Source organism: Coenobita brevimanus, chromosome 2 (genome assembly GCF_032717465.1).
Source record: "Coenobita brevimanus isolate Jiangsu-jjx chromosome 2, ASM3271746v2, whole genome shotgun sequence".
Classification (NCBI taxonomy): Eukaryota; Metazoa; Arthropoda; class Malacostraca; order Decapoda; family Coenobitidae; genus Coenobita; species Coenobita brevimanus.
Window position 1 is genome coordinate 19447323 of NC_136955.1, and position 13605 is coordinate 19460927.

Here is a 13605-nt window from a genome sequence, read left to right on the forward strand (position 1 = left end):
AGAAAAAAAAAATACTTGTTGAACGACAGCCTATATGATTATAAAATTCAGATTCGTACTTAGCACCGAGGAATGTTATAATTTATATATACCCGTAGTTCTCGTTTTATATTTTACTGTTGGTCATTTGGATGTTATACAGTATTAGCTAATAGCCTAGGTCCATAGATTTGATTTTATCTTTTTTATTTCCAGGAAACATCAGTTTTGTGGAAAATAACAATCTCTCTTGTGATCTTAGGATTCACTTGCTTTTGACCTTCCTTTCTTGAGGAAATAATTCACATCACCTAAGCAAATCAGACAGCACGTAAAAGAAACGAGACAACTAAGCTAGAGATTATAATCCTTAATCAAGCCTTATCTAACCACAGCAGATTGAACCTAACCCAACCTCACCCTCATCTACCCTACAAACACATCTCCGTTATTACTAGTTCCTCTTGCCCTAATGTGAAACAGACAGGAAGAATAGTATTGTCAAAAAAATCTCCACTTCATTTTTGCATAATCTTTGCCCAGTTTAGATATACAAAGTATAAAATAACCCCCACGAGAATAACCTGTAATAAGCGCAGTGAATTGTTGAGGAGGACATGTTAGAGAGCGTCTTCGGCCTTGGGCTAACTTTATCATTTCATTATTATTATGGTGAAACTGCAGGAGCGCTCCCATGTATATAATATACAGTTACTATTTATTCTCTAAACTAGGCTGTAATAATGATCACTGTGATAGTTTCAAAAGGTTTTACAAACAAACCGTGGCAAGCGGTGATCTGTCATGTCGGACTTTCAATTTGATTCAGCGTCAAAGTCAATCCGTCACTTACTGCTCGTCCCCACCAACCTCACCTACTATGACATACCCTAACCTAAAACAACAACCTAACCTAGCCTAATGAAATTCAACCCAACCTGACTTAATTTAACGCATCCTAACTTACCGAAACTGTTTGGGACGAATGAAATTCAGGTCCAAATCGACCCATTGCCTTCAACTGAACGCCACCGCCGACGTCAACAAACTTTAGTGCTCTTTAGCAATAACATGAATGTCACTTCCGGAGAATCTGGATGTCGTAAATTAATTACTGTACAGAATCTTTAGTAACACATATGTTATTTCCGCAAATTTTGTCATAAATGAAGTATATGATTATGAAAGGTAATCCGTAAAAAAAAAAAATAATCATTTGTTAATGCGATTACTCATGCTGTTTGTCCATTGTTATTATTATTATTATTATTATTATTATTATTATTATTATTATCATTATTATTATTATTTCATCGTCTGTGAACTTCAACTTACCTTAAACTTTCCGAGAAGGGGGCTTAGATAACACCTTTCTTTCTTGAGTATGAGAGTTCTAAGTTGGCCGCAATCGTAGTGTAGGAGATATAAAGTAATCGAATAAAATAAAGCTCAGAGAATTAAACAGAGGAGAAAGCTGGCCAAATACTGCAATAAATACTGCCATAAGGAAAACACATTCCATAAATCCGACCGTAAGAGTAACAAGCTCTATAAATACGGCCATAAGAGTAACAAGCTCTATAAAACGGCCATAAGAGTAACAAGCTCTATAAATACGGTCATAAGAGTAACAAGCTCTATAAATACGGTCATAAGAGTAACAAGCTCTATAAATACGGTCATAAGAGTAACAAGCTCTATAAATACGGTCATAAGAGTAACAAGCTCTATAAATACGGTCATAAGAGTAACAAGCTCAATAAATACGGTCATAAGAGTAACAAGCTCTATAAATACCGCCATAAGAGTAACAAGCTCTATAAATACGGCCATAAGAGTAACAAGCTCTATAAATACGGTCTTAAGAGTAACAAGCTCTATAAATACGGTCTTAAGAGTAACAAGCTCTATAAATACGGTCTTAAGAGTAACAAGCTCTATAAATACGGCCATAAGAGTAACAAGCTCTATAAATACGGCCATAATAGTAACAAGCTCTATAAATACGGCCATAAGAGTAACATGCTCTATAAATACGGCCATAAGAGTAACATGCTCTATAAATACGGCCATAAGAGTAACAAGCTCCATAAATACGGTCATAGGATTAACAAGCTCTATAAATATGGTAATAAGAGTAACAAGCTCTGTAAATACGGCCATAAGAGTAACAAGCTCTATAAATACGGTCATAGGATTAATACGCTCTATAAATACGGTGGGTGGTGGCTTCGTGTCAGAGGCCCATAACTCTCTTGGGACACATCATTAGCGACACAACACTACCTAACCTGACGCTGCCCCATACGTCTTAGACTATAGCACCAACAGACGCTTGAGTTTCGTAATTCTGTTTGGATCTCTCTCTCTCTCTCTCTCTCTCTCTCTCTCTCTCTCTCTCTGTCTGTCTGTCTGTCTTTCTGTCTGTCTGTCTGTCTGTCCGTCCGTCCGTATCTTCTCACCAGTAGTAAAATAACATGTCCTTATTATTGCACTATTTTCATTTTAAAAGCCCCACCCCCTATAATATCTAGCTCAAAGACAGACGCCACCTCTTACTGGATTTTGGCATCGGACTGCAGATAGATAGATAGCAAGGCAAATATGGCAACTGTCATAAATAACTGTTTTAATATAAAGCCAAATTACTTTACGGTATGATGAGTTTTACGTGAAAATAATTAACTTTTTTTTGGAGGGTACACATGCATTCCAAATATTACTTTTTAATGAGCTTTAAATTAAATGTCAAAAGCTCTCTATGATGCGAAAGCTGGGGAGAGAGGGAGAGAGAGAGAGAAGAGCTAAAGAAAAAAATAAAAGAATGAAAGAACGAAAGCCTGTATTAGCTTAACACAGATACACAGGACCACAACGCCTTACGGTCCTCACAAAATGGTCAGTTCATTAGAATATCAAGAGCAATATTCACTACTTAGATTGGTTCTTTCCTGTTTAATGGCAAATCAAACACAGAATTGCACAAACACTTGGCTACTGAAGAGAGTGATATGGGTCGTATTAAGTGCTCTGTTTGGCCTATGTTCCTCGTCACAATCAATGGCTATACTGCTTCTACTTCATCTTGGCCTAGATTCTCGTCCTTATGCAACTCATTTTACGTAGCTCTGTGGCAGGAAAAGACGATATTACTGCCCTACATCCTGTCCATAGTACTTTTCGTGACTAGCATCGTATTCTAGTGTTAATCTGTTCCTTAAACCCAGCATTCAAGATGGAGAGCGAGCAGTTTTAGGACAGGTTAGAGTAAAAATGGCATAGTTAACGATCATCGAATAGAAAACAGTCGTTCACCCTGCTCATCCTGTCACCCTTTCACCCAACTCAGTAATGGCCTTCCCTGACTGTCCTCACCCTTAGGAACTAGATGACAGGAACTAATAGAGTATCTTAATAGGATTCTACGATGGACACGTCGCCATAGCCCTTCACCTTTATTGAGACATATTAGGTCTTGTGGTACTGCGTTTCCCCCTCTTCTTTATTTTTCGTTTTTTTTTACTTTACTCCATTCCTTTATTTCTTACTTTGTTCGCTTCAGACGTGGTATTACTGTTCCTTTGGCCACTCCCCCCCCCCCTCTCTCTCTATTCTATTTGGAAGGGATTTATGTGAATCAAACATGAAATCAAATAACCACCAAATTTCGAGATCCTATGTTTTTCGGTATCCATTAATCATCATGGGAATTTGTACAAAACCAAGCCAACGTACTGTAAATGTGTGGATACCATTGTAAATTCCCTCGTTCATGTTGGCAATCTTGTTTTTCTTTTGCATCTTTTTTCACGTTTTGGTTCAGTGCAGTTTGGGTGTGTGTTTGTTTAGTAGATGAAAGTGTAAAGATAAAATAAAAAGGAAGCAAATGGCCTTATACAGAAATAAATAAGGCGCAAGAAATTTTATGAATCCGTGCCCAAGTCCATATGTGAGTAAGATGAAAGGAAAAACAAATGGCCTTATAATGAAAAAAATAATTCTTAAGAAACTTTATGAATGCGTTCCCAGGCTCATCACCTTATCATTAACCATCCAGTCATCGATCCAGCTTCCTTCTCTTACCGTCTTCCTCCAGAAGGGCACAGGATTCAATACCCTAGGATAGAACTCTCTCTCTCTCTCTCTCTCTCTCTCTCTCTCTCTCTCTCTCGTGTGTGTGTGTGTGTGTGTGTGTGTGTGTATCCATAAACTGACACCATCACGAAAAATGTGCGTAAATGCGATTCTTTTCACTGGCACTGTCGCAATCACTCTCACTCACTCAAGGGTACACAAATTATCCGACACTCAAGCGCCCACACTCAGCACGTCTCTCCCATGTCTCTCTCTCACTCACTGTCATCCATTTTCAAAGCTGCACACACACACACACACACACACACACACACACACACACACACACACACACACACACACACACACACACACACACACACACACACACACACACACACACACACACACACACACACACACACACACACACACACACACACAGAAGCTAAAAATAGGTGCTGGAAAACAGGTAACCACGAATCAGTCAAAAAAAAAAAGAAAAAAAAAAGGAAGAGTTTTGTATTAGACTTCACAGTTCTAATATCGCTTGTCTCGGTGTCTGTCTGTCTCCGAATGTTCCATTCATCCAACTATCCATTCATTCAACATCCATTACCCGGCAAGTTAGATTACTTTCCCTGTCTCTGTCTCTTTATCTCCCTAGTTTTTCATCTGTCTGTCTATACATCACTCCGCCTATGTATCTGTCCTTCAGCAGGGATATTTGTTGATGTCACATGTGTTGGAGAAAACCTACAAGGCTTAAATGTTTTGTTTCCGGCACGTTAATTCAGATATGGTTGTTTCTGTTTACCTGAGTTTACCTGTTGTTATGCCCATGTATATACCTTTCCCTGCCGCCCCATGCTTTTCCTGCCACCACATACTCTTTCTTCCACTCCGTACTTTATTTACTACCCAGTATTATCCCCTGCCACTCCATACTTTCCCTGCCACTCCATACTTTTCCTACCACTAAATACTTTTCCTGCCACCCCATACTTTTCCTGCCACCCCATATTCTCCCTACCACCCAATACTTTCCCTACCACCCAATACTTTCCCTGCTACCCCATACTTTCCCTACCACACCAGACTTTCCCCACCATCCTATATTATTCCTACCACCCCATACTTCCTTAACACCTCATACCTCCCTGACACCTCATACCTCCCTGACACCCCATACTTTCCCCTGTCACCCCATACGTTCCCTAACACCCCATACCTCCCTGCCACCCCATAATTTCCCCTGCCACCCCATACGTTCCTTACCATCCCATACTTTTTATTTTGACATTTCTTTCTGCTATTCCATATTTTTTTCACAGCAATTCCTGCTGAAGCATGTATGTCCCTTAGTATTTCATATTTTCCTTCCTGAATATTTTGTCCTCTGTTTCTGCTGCTCCTCTATCTTTTGTTTTGATGATGGCATGCGTAGTTAATATTTTTTGGTCTCTATGGCTCGCTCATGGGAGGGAAAAAATGTCTGGCGTTTGCTGGATTAAAATGCTAAAGTTCTCAGTATGAAGGGGGAATTTATGACAACATAAAAGGGTTTGGTGACAACATAGAGGGGTTATTAGTAATGGGTTTTTAGTGACAAGATATAAGCGTTATTAGTGACAACATAAAAGGGTTATGAGTGCCAGCATAAATGGATTGTTGATGACAACATAAAATGGTTATTAGTGACAACATAAAAGGGTTATGAGTGACAACACAGAAGGGATACATTGACAACATTGAAAGATTATTAGTGACAACATAGATGGGTTAATGGTGACAACACAGAAAGGATACTGGTGACAACATAAAAGGGTTATTGTGGTTATTGGTGACAACATTAAAGGCATATTGGGGTTCTTGGTGACATCATAATAGGGATGTTTGGGTTATTGGTGACATCATAAAAGGGACCTTTAGGTTATTGGAGACATCATAAAAGGGACATTTAGGTTATTGGAGACATCATAAAAGGGATATTGGGGTTATTGGTGACAACATCAAATGGATATTTGGACTATTGGTGATAACATAAGAAGGTTACTGGGGTTGTTGGTGAGAACATAGAAGGGGTATTGGATACTGGTGACAACATTAAAGGGATATTTGGGTTATTGGTGACATCATAAAAGGGATATTGAGGTTATTACTGACATTACAAAGGGATATTGTGGCTATTGTGATATGTGGATATTGCTAACAACATTAAAGGTATTGGGGTTATTGGTGACAACATAAACATTCTCAGGCTCCTATAACTCAGTTCCCGCTTAATGAAACAGCCTGACAATATGTAATACTAGATTTACTCGACTGTGAAAAGGTTAATGATAAGATTTACTCTCGCATAACTTTAACAAGATCAGAAAGCTTGAGTTGACTAGACCGTGAGAAGAGTAATGGCAATATTAACACTCCCAGGCTCCTATGACTCGCTCTTGTATGAAAGTAATAATTGTATGGCGTTAGTTTAAATTAAATAAAATCTGTCCCGACGAAGAGACTGTTAGTTTAGTGTAATAAATGAATTTCAGTGATGGAAACGTAATTTGTAATGCGATGTGTCTTTTTTATTATTTATTCTTATTTTGAAATTTCTGTCATAAGTGTTATTGCTCTGTTTTTGCTTGGAAATTTTGCTTCAGTTTGCGTTTTTACTTTTTATATTGTTAGATTTATTAGAGCTGTACAATTTTTTAGTGGTAAATTTATGTTACAATTTACGGAAGCATTTTTGTTCGTGGTATTTAGTTCCAGAGGGGGTTATCTTTTAAACTTCCCCATAATTGTCTTCAACTCTGCATTATCTTTACTATTAGGCGTCTGTCAAACCTTTTCCGACAAGTATTAATTTTCTCTTATATTTTGTACCATTGGACGATCTTACTTGCCTTTGGAGGACATATTCTTGTGAAGGAGTGGATGTAATCGACATCTAACCCCATCAGTTCATAAAGGTTCTCATAAGCTGAAGAAAAGCGTGAAGAGGGAGCACAAATAAGAAGAATGTCATTGTACTTAAAAGGGTTAGAATGAAGTCAATTGTTCGGCTGTAGTTAAGATGAAAGAAAAAAAAAAGAAAAAGAAAAGAAAGTCACACACACACACACACACACACACACACACACACACACACACACACACACACACAGAACGAAAAATTAATGCAAGAGACACAATGGATGTTGACAAATATCAATACCAGTACAATACAACACACACACAGGTTGAACTTTGACCTTGCCCTATGACCTTGACCTTTAATCTGATCATCTTTTAGCCGACCTTGTCATGTGGCATAATTCGTAATGTAATATCTATCTATTTATCTATCTATTGCCAGACACCACAATCCCGTAAAGGGTGCCCTTTTGATACTGAGTTAGTTGTTTTACAGGGAGGGGCACCAACCCTCCACCAACCCACTTGTTGACACGTAGGGAGCACGTATGGTTTGGTTATATGGTTACCACCCAGCCTTGTAAATGGTTTCTTGGCTTACAGGAAACCATTTGGCTTGTCACTCAATGTAAAGCCACCTGTAAAGGAAAGAAAAGGAATAAAAAGTGACAGGAAAGATAGGAGAAATAGGAATAGAGGAGGGCAGGCACAGAAAAAGAATGATAAAAGCTAAGGAAGTAGGCAGCACTACATCAAGTGAGTGGATGATGGTCGCCACCACCTACCACATAATGTAATATATTTCATTTATTTTGCATTTCTATTTTAAATTTTATCTAATTCAAACAGCTTTATCAAACTATAGTTCCGCGACTTGGGTGATCCTTGACACTATCATCAAGCTCAGTACAAATCACATCAATACACTTCAGCTGAGTGGCGAGTGAGGCGGAAACGTCTGTGGTCCACCCATTTTATTCCTCACCTGTTTTGCAGAAATACAATAAGTGTATCTTTTGTGTTTGGTTATTGTGAAAGAAATTTTATACTTAAATATTATTTGTTATTATTATTAACTCACCTAATTATTATTACTGCATTAACTAACCTTTCCTAACCTAACCTAACTTTTAAGAAAGTAATTTCTTCCAAAAAGTAAACTCAGATTTGAAATCAGCATTAAAAACTCTATTAGTGACTAAATTCACAGAGAATTGAGAGATCGTGCACACAGCACAACAGATCCGAAAAATCTCTCGTTATTGAGCCAGGTAGACGAAGTCGATGATCATTATTTTTGTATGAAATGTGTGTGTGTGTGTGTGTGTGTGTGTGTGTGTGTGTGTCGAAAACTCAAATCTCAGAAAGTATTGATTGTAGAAGGAAAAGTTATGAATAAAAGTTGTTTAGAGTCACGAACTGGGTACATACCAGCACTGGGAGTCATCCAGGCTGGATACATAATAGTCAAGTTTTCATCTTATAGTATTATTACAGTCTACCTAGCTCATTAATGACGGGTAGTCTTGTGTATTTTTACTCTTACCTGCCAAGTTTTGTGTAAGCCACAGTTCCGTGAAAAATTTATCATTGTACGAATATTTTTGTTATACAGCCGGGATAAGCTATTCTACTGATATTATGTGAACTTAGATAAATACTTCTACATAAGCATAACTCACAATTCAGGTTACCAGTACTAACTCGTTCGGTCACCTAGGCGGTAAAGTATTATATATGTGGTCACAATTAAAAGGCAAAAATAACTGGGGATGGGTGAAACACTGAAATGGGAATAAAGATAAGGCAGATAAACAGGCAAGTAAAACGCCAGGAGGATTAACACTTGCCGTACAATGACTTCTTTTGCAGTTCATTTTTGCTATTGCCAGGCGATTTTGTTCTGCCCTTAAATGATCCCAAGCAGTCAAGGGTACCCATCCAGTTCAAAATACACCTAGCTGAGCAAAATCGTAAAAAGGCGAAGAGGATAAAGTAAAATAGCTTACCGGGCAGAAGAGATTAAATATATGTACTGAGAGTCAATGAAAACGCACCACCTAATACAGTTGCAGTAATTCGTGTACAGTTGCTTGTTTCCAACATTTATCTGATTTGGTATGATCATGGTCTCATACGACACCCAACTGAACAAAAACATTCGTTTTATTCACGAAAGTATCTTAGAGATAGGATTAATCTATTGAACCCATTCTACTCTCTGCCTATTGGTGGAAATGGAACATTTTACTTGTAGGACGAAGGTTAAGTCGTGTGTAAGTGGCATAAGGTCTGTTAGTTCTTGATAGACAGCCACCATGCCACTTTTGTCATGTCTTGAACGTCATCGTGCTTTAGGGATTTTGGTGGGTAGTATGGTGCAACGTGAGGTAGCCTGTAGAATGGGTTATTATCATTCAACGATTGTCAAGCTTATTCAGGGGCATCATGAAACAGGCTCATTTGACGACCGACAGCGTCATGAAAGAGTACATGATACAACAGAACGTCAAGACCACCACATTCGGATGCTGCATCTCCTGGTCAGATTCCGTTCGACAGCACAAACAACAAGGACGTCTGCGTGTTTGGAGGCGATGTAACGAATGTTGTGCTAACTGTTGTGTGAGACAGGGTAATCGCTGGGGTGGACCCGGCATTATGACAGGGGCAGGCTTTGCAGCCGACCGCAAAACATCTCTAGTGTTCATCGAAGGCAACCTGACGACTCGAGGATACGTCGACAACGTTCTCAGGCCCCATGTGATCCCAGTTTCTACGCGACAATCCAGGTGTAACAACGTTGCAACAAGATAACGCTGTATCCATGCTGCTCTTGTCACAACTGAGTTTCTGCAGGCTGAGAATGTCAACATATTGCTGTAGCTTACCCTCTCGCCTTATTTAAACCCAATTGAACATGTGTGGGATTATCTTACGAGGCGCCTGTCGTCGCGTGACCCCAAACCACAAAGCAGACGACAACTGATCCTGACAGTACAAGAGGAGTGGGAGAGGCTTCCAAAGTACGCACTGCGTGAACTGGTGTCCCGTATGATGCATAGGATTAAATCTTGTCTGGCTGCAAATGGTGGCCACACACCGTACTGACTGACACACACACAGTGTGGAATAGCCTGCCTAGGGGTCACGTAACGGATGCACAGATGACCGTTTATGTAACTAATTTCTTGTCCTTATATTCAGTCGTAAACTTGTAGGACGTATTAATGGTCTCACTGTGTGAACTACATTTAGATATGTCGAAATTTACAAACAGTAAACCATAGGTAACCTAATGGTACGTTTTCATTGTCACAGTATAATTCAATATACACCTGACATCTTCAATATAATCACATCAGTCAAGTAGCATAAAAGACCCTCTGATCTGACTCAACATGGCCATCAACGGAAATGAAAAGGTTTAGGAATCTTTGTTATTTAAAACAGACGAACTAAAGGATTTCCATTCTAATATCAGAAGGGCCCGGCCAAAACGAAAGACCACTCCTACCACTCCTCGTCCATTTACCCATCAGTGAAGCCTTAGTAAGTCTCAGTGGTGCTCCAACGTTCCTCCACCATTACTATTGCCCGACGGCATCTAAACGCGACCAGACGACACAGGAGCAACGGACAACAACATACAACTATTTGAAATAATGGACAAAAAAGGTAACTGAAAAGCAACCCAGAAGTGGAATGGAAGACGCAGAAAGACGAGAAATAAACTTCAGAGATTTCCTTGGGATTGTAAGGAACAGTTAAAGGCCAAGAGTTCCAACTGGAGAAAGATGAGAGAGCCCTTCGTTCTTCTGTGGAATTTATTAAACTTCATAATCATGATGATGATGATGACAATATGAAGGAGGAGGAGGAAGATAATGATGATGGTGACGATGATGACGATGATATTGATGATATTGATGATGATGATGATGATGATGATGATGATGATGATGATAAGCTTATCATGACAGGCACAGAATACAAATCTCATTTTTACAGTTGTATAAGTTAATCAAAATATTATAACTAACATTCCATACCTATTATACTGAACAGCTTTGACCTTTACAGCTTCAGTGGAATAATATGGATTGCTTTTCAACATCAACAGAAACGTGATCAAAGAAGAGCCACACACAAAAAAAACAAAAAAAAAAAACACAGGTTTCATAATTTATTTGAAAACAATATTAAAGTAAGTGTAGGCGGAGAGAGAGAGAGAGAGAGAGAGAGAGAGAGAGAGAGAGAGAGAGAGAGAGAGAGAGAGAGAGAGAGAGAGAGAAATCATGCGTTTTTGCCTAATAAATACTGTATTTATCAGTGTGTGTGTGTGTGTGTGTGTGTGTGTGTGTGTGTGTGTGTGTGTGTGTGTGTGTGTGTGTGTGTGTGTGTGTGTGTGTGTGTGTGTGTGTGTGTGTGTGTGTGTGTGTGTGTGTGTGTATGTATGTAGAGCCTCTATGTGTACTGTGTGGCGGGATGGGGGGTATCTGTGTGAGTGTGGGTGTGTGGATGTCTGTGGTAGAGCGTAGGAGTATGTACAGTAGACATAATAAATATTCATGTACTGTATTTATTTGTGTGTGTGTGTGTGTGTGTGTGTGTGTGTGTGTGTGTGTGTGTGTGTGTGTGTGTGTGTGTGTGTGTGTGTGTGTGTGTGTGTGTGTGTGTGTGTGTGTGTGTGTGTGTGTGTGTGTGTGTGTGTGTGTGTGTGTGTGTGTGTGTAGGCTACTATCTCTCAAAAAAGTATCCTTACTCAGGTGAACACAGTACTCCACAAGAAGTAGAGCGATTCGAGCAGTATTGGTATTATATAATTATGTAGGAGTACGATGATGTATGTGTCCAGATGTATAGCTGTTGTTTGATACAGTTGCTGAGAGACTTCCTTTTTGTGTACCGTACGTATTTGTAAACTCAGCGTAACGCGCCTGTCACCTGCCATTCCTGATCATCCCTTGGTGCTCTCCCAGCGACTTAGTAATTGTTAGAAGGTACTTAGACGCCAAGGGAGTAGGAAAGATAGTCAGAATGTACTTAGACGTCAAGGGAGTAGGAGTAAGAGTTAGAAGGTACCTAGACGCCAAGGGAGTAGGAAAAATAGAAGGTACCTAGACGTCTAGGGAGTAGGAGTAATAGTTAGAAGGTACCTAGACGTCAAGGGAGTAGGAGTAAGAGTTAGAAGGTACCTAGGCGCCAAGGGAGTAGGAATAATAGAAGGTACGTAGACGTCAAGGGAGTAGGAGTAATAGTTACAAGGTACGTAGACGCCAAGGGAGTAGGACGTACTATACCTACTGTTCAGGAAATAGTCAAGAAGTCGGGGAGAAGCTTTACAACCCGAGTTTCTGTGTGTGTCTGTCATCACTCAGTTCTTACTACACTAAACCTGGCTGAGAGTCTACATGTGTGTGTGTGTGTGTGTGTGTGTGTGTGTGTGTGTGTGTGTGTGTGTATAGGAAGGGTATGTATGTGTGTATTGAGATGTGTGTACATGTGTATAGCTGTGTGCGTGTGTGTGTGTGTGTGTGTGTGTATGTGTGCACGCACGCATCGGGGGGAGGGGCGGTGTGAGTGAGTGTGCAAGTTTTAATGTGGCGTCAGTGTCAATCTAGCAAACTGACGGCAGCTGTCACGTGTCACACCCAGGAGAAGGAGAGAGACTTGGAGAGATGGAGAGGCGGAGGAGAAGGAGGAGGAGGAGGGGAACGATAAAATGATAATAATAATAATAATAATAATAATAATAACAATAATAATGATAATAATAACAATAATCGCGTTAATGTCAGTAGTAGTAGTAGTAATAATACAGGCCTGCAGTCAGATTTTCAAGGGGGCGGGGGGTTCTGCTGAATCTTGATTGAATAGCAGCCGTCTGGTCAAAGGGGTGCTGCATGCTTGCAATGGGGTCTGGGTGTATGCATAAGCGACTCTGAGCAGCAGCACAAAACTTCTAAACAACAGAGAGTAACTCGTTTTGCAATGAAAAACAGACCATGATGAAAATGAACCTTTAGGCAGGTAGGGGGGGTCGTCCAACCCTTTCGACTCTTCCTCCCCTCAGGCTACGGGCCTGAAGGGTAGTAGTAGTAGTAGTAGTAGTAGTAGTAATAGTACTAGTCGTAGTAGTAGTAGCAGTAGTAATTAAGAAAAGTTATAATAATGGTAATTCTAATTCTTATACTAAACTATTTTTATTATTGATTTTCTTATATATTATTATTATTATTATTATTATTATTATTATTACTATTATCATTAATAATAATAATAATATTATTATTATTATTATTATTATTATTATTTATTTTTTTATTTATTATTATTATTATTACTACTACAAATGTTTTCATTACCACCAGTAGTAGTAGTAGTAGTAGTAGTGATATTAATGGTAAGGGAAAGGATTTGTAGGACAAGACAGAAGAGGGCTCGAGGGATGATGGATGGAGAACGAGGGCTGGAGAGGGGAGGTGAAGGAAAAAAAGAGGGAAAGGGAGACGCAGAGGAATAGGGGAGAGAAAGCGTCTGTTTATACCTACCAGTCCATCTATTAATTAATATGTTTCTGTCTTTCTACTTGTATTTGTCTCACTGTTAGTCTGTCTGTCTGCCTTATTTTGTATC